This window comes from Heptranchias perlo, chromosome 39 (genome assembly GCF_035084215.1).
Source record: "Heptranchias perlo isolate sHepPer1 chromosome 39, sHepPer1.hap1, whole genome shotgun sequence".
Lineage (NCBI taxonomy): Eukaryota > Metazoa > Chordata > Chondrichthyes > Hexanchiformes > Hexanchidae > Heptranchias > Heptranchias perlo.
The window spans coordinates 13,487,629-13,492,977 of NC_090363.1; positions in this window are offsets into that span (position 1 = coordinate 13,487,629).

Sequence of the window (5,349 nt, forward strand, 5' to 3'; positions counted from 1 at the left end):
TCACACCCTGTCTCTCACACTGTGTCACACCCTGCCTGTCACACCCTGCCTCTCACACTGTGTCACACCCTGCCTGTCACACCCTGTCTCTCACACTGTGTCACACCCTGCCTGTCACACCCTGTCTCTCACACTGTGTCACACCCTGCCTGTCACACCCTGTCTCTCACACTGTGTCACACCCTGCCTGTCACACCCTGTCTCTCACACTGTGTCACACCCTGCCTGTCACACCCTGTCTCTCACACTGTGTCACACCCTGCCTGTCACACCCTGTCTCTCACACTGTGTCACACCCTGCCTGTCACACCCTGTCTCTTACACTGTGTCACACTCTGCCTGTCACACCCTGTCTCTCACACTGTGTCACACTCTGCCTGTCACACCCTGTCTCTCACACTGTGTCATACTCTGCCTGTCACACCCTGTCTCTCACACTGTGTCACACCCTGCCTGTCACAACCTGTCTCTCACACTGTGTCACACCCTGCCTGTCACACCCTGTCTCTCACACTGTGTCACACCCTGCCTGTCACATGCTGTCTCTCACACTGTGTCACACTCTGCCTGTCACACCCTGTCTCTCACATGCTGTCACACCCTGTCTCTCACACTGTGTCACACCCTGTCACACCCTGCCTGTCACACCCTGTCTCTCACACCCTATCACACCCTGTTACACCCTGTCTCTCACACCCTGTCTGTCACACCTTCTCTGAAACACCCTGTTATACCCTCACTTTCACACCCTCTCTATCATACCCTGCCCGTCACACACTCTCTCACACCCGTCACACCATCTCTGACACACCTTGTGGCATCCTGTCTGCCACACCCTATCACACTCTCACACCCTCTCTCTCACACCCTCTCTCTCTCACTATTTCTCTCCCTCTCTCTCACACCCTCTCTCTCTCTCTCATGCACACCCTCTATCTCTCTCTCACCCTATCTCCCTCTATCTCTCTCTCTATCTATCTCTCTCACCCTCTCTCTCTCACACTCACCCTCTCTCTCTCACACCCTCACTCTCTCTCACAACCTCTCTCACACCCTCTCTCTCTCACACCCTCTCTCTCTCTCTCCCTCTCTCTCACACCCTCTCTCTCTCTCTCTCCCTCTCTCTCACACCCTCTCTCTCTCTCTCTCTCCCTATTGCCATCCCACCTGCTCTTTTCTGCCATATTTCCCTTTTCCTTCCTTTCATTCTGTATTTTCACTTCCTCCTTTTAATCTTTCCTCTCTGTCCTTTTTGTGTTCTAACTCCCTCTTCCGTTCCTTCCTTTGTCTCTTTTTCTTTTCCTTCCTTTTCTTCCGTTCTCCCTCCCTCCCATCTTTTCTCCATCTCCCCCCTCTCCATTCTCCCTCCTTTCCTATTCTCTCTATTTTCCTTCTCGGCCATCTCCCTCTCTCTCTGCCTCTGTCCATTCTCTCCGAGGGGGGTCTGAGGGTTACATCACCCAGGACTCAGGGGGGCAGAGGTCACCGTTCCCCTGCCTTCTTTTTAGGAGCTCTGGAAGATGCCAATTTTTAACCGGGACCTGTTTTGTTTGGTTACCAAAGGCTGCCCTGCGCTGATCGCGGGAGCTGCTCGATCAAGGGCTGGTGTCGAGTTCACAGGCGACCCCATGAACCGAAGCAATGCCCCACAATCATAGGCCTCTCCCTGCTCCTTAAATCGCTCACTGGGAAAGCCCGGGGGTTAAGCAGGGTGCACAATGCCATTTGAAAAGGGATCTCAACAGAACTTGGGTGAGGAGCTGAGAGTCAAAGGGAATGTCTGACAGTATTCGAGGAAGTGTTTGATGTGGCTCAGCAGGTAGCTCTCTGAGTCATAAAGGTCCCAGGTTCAAGTCCCACTCCAGAGACATCAAGCACAAGAATTCCAGGCTGATACTCCCAGTGTCGTCCTGAGGGAGGTGCTGCACTGTCGGGAGGTGAGATACTAAACCGAGGCTCCGTCTGACCTTTCAGGTGGATGTAAAAGATCCCACAGCCGCTATTTTGAAGAAGAGCATGGGATCTTGCTGTGCGCAAATTGGCTGCTGCGTTTCCCTATGTTATAACAGTGACTGCACGTCATTGGCGGTAAAGTGCTCGTGGGATATCCTGAGGTCATGGAAGGTCTGTATTAATGTAAGCTCTTTCTTTTTCCATGATTTATTCAGTGGCTAATGTGGAGGCCTCAGGCTTATAGCCCATCCTCCTACACCAGAGACAGGCGGCTACGAACGCTGGCTTCTTCCTGCGCAATGGAGGCCCCATCACTAAGGACACGGACACACAGACACACAGGCACAGAGACACACAGACACACAGACACAGCACACAGACACACAGGCACAGAGACACACAGACACACAGACACAGCACACAGACACACAGGCACAGAGACACACAGACACACAGACACAGCACACAGACACACAGGCACAGAGACACACAGACACTGCACAAAGACACACAGACACAGCACACAGACACACAGAGACACACAGACACTGCACAAAGACACAGAGACACACAGACACACAGACACAGCACACAGACACAGAGACACACAGACACACAGACACAGCACACAGACACACAGGCACAGAGACACACAGACACACAGACACAGCACACAGACACACAGGCACAGAGACACACAGCACACAGACACAGAGACACACAGACACAGAGACACACAGACACAGCACACAGACACACAGACACAGCACACAGACACACAGGCACAGAGACACACAGACACTGCACACAGACACACAGACACAGCACACAGACACACAGGCACAGAGACACACAGACACACAGACACAGCACACAGACACAGAGACACACAGACACACAGACACAGCACACAGACACACAGGCACAGAGACACACAGACACACAGACACAGCACACAGACACACAGGCACAGAGACACACAGCACACAGACACAGCACACAGACACAGAGACACACAGACACAGCACACAGACACACAGACACAGCACACAGACACACAGGCACAGAGACACACAGACACTGCACAAAGACACACAGACACAGCACACAGACACACAGAGACACACGGACACTGCACAAAGACACACAGACACTGCACAAAGACACAGAGACACTGCACAAAGACACACAGACACTGCACAAAGACACACAGACACTGCACAAAGACACAGAGACACTGCACAAAGACACACAGACACTGCACAAAGACACACAGACACTGCACAAAGACACACAGACACTGCACAAAGACACAGAGACACTGCACAAAGACACACAGACACTGCACAAAGACACAGAGACACTGCACAAAGACACACAGACACTGCACAAAGACACAGAGACACACGGACACTGCACAAAGACACACAGACATTGCACAAAGACACACGGACACTGCACAAAGACACACAGACACTGCACAAAGACACAGAGACACTGCACAAAGACACACAGACACTGCACAAAGACACACGGACACTGCACAAAGACACACAGACACTGCACAAAGACACAGAGACACTGCACAAAGACACACAGACACTGCACAAAGACACACGGACACTGCACAAAGACACACAGACACTGCACAAAGACACAGAGACACTGCACAAAGACACACAGACACTGCACAAAGACACACAGACACTGCACAAAGACACACAGACACTGCACAAAGACACACAGACACTGCACAAAGACACAGAGACACTGCACAAAGACACACAGACACTGCACAAAGACACAGAGACACTGCACAAAGACACACAGACACTGCACAAAGACACAGAGACACTGCACAAAGACACAGAGACACTGCACAAAGACACAGAGACACACGGACACTGCACAAAGACACAGAGACACACGGACACTGCACAAAGACACAGAGACACTGCACAAAGACACAGAGACACTGCACAAAGACACAGAGACACACGGACACTGCACAAAGACACAGAGACACACGGACACTGCACAAAGACACAGAGACACACGGACACTGCACAAAGACACAGAGACACACGGACACTGCACAAAGACACACGGACACTGCACAAAGACACACAGACACTGCACAAAGACACACGGACACTGCACAAAGACACAGAGACACTGCACAAAGACACACGGACACTGCACAAAGACACACAGACACTGCACAAAGACACACAGACACTGCACAAAGACACACGGACACTGCACAAAGACACACAGACACTGCACAAAGACACACGGACACTGCACAAAGACACACAGACACTGCACAAAGACACACAGACACTGCACAAAGACACACGGACACTGCACAAAGACACACAGACACTGCACAAAGACACAGAGACACATGGACACTGCACAAAGACACACAGACACTGCACAAAGACACACAGACACTGCACAAAGACACAGAGACACACGGACACTGCACAAAGACACACAGACACTGCACAAAGACACAGAGACACTGCACAAAGACACAGAGACACTGCACAAAGACACAGAGACACACGGACACTGCACAAAGACACACAGACATTGCACAAAGACACAGAGACACACGGACACTGCACAAAGACACACAGACACTGCACAAAGACACAGAGACACACGGACACTGCACAAAGACACACAGACACTGCACAAAGACACAGAGACACTGCACAAAGACACAGAGACACACAGACACTGCACAAAGACACAGAGACACTGCACAAAGACACAGAGACACTGCACAAAGACACAGAGACACTGCACAAAGACACAGAGACACATGGACACTGCACAAAGACACACAGACACTGCACAAAGACACACAGACACATGGACACTGCACAAAGACACATAAACACACGGACATCACACAAAGACACACAGACACACAGACACAGCACAAAGACACACAGACACACAGGCACAGAAACACAGACACACAGGCACAGAAACACAGGCACAAAGACACACGGACATCACACAAAGACACACAGACACTGCACAAAGACACACAGACACTGCACAAAGACACACAGGCACACAGGCACAGAAACACAGGCACAGAGACACACAAACACACAGACACTGCACAAAGACACACAGACACACAGATACTGCACAAAGACACACAGACACACGGACACTGCACAAAGACACATGGACACTGCACAAAGACACACAGACAGATAGACACTGCACAAAGACACACAGACACACCCCAGACACTGCACAAAGATACACAGACACACAGACACTGCACAAAGACACACAGACACACAGACGCACAGACATTGCACAAAGACACACAGACGCACAGACACTGCACAAAGACACACAGACACA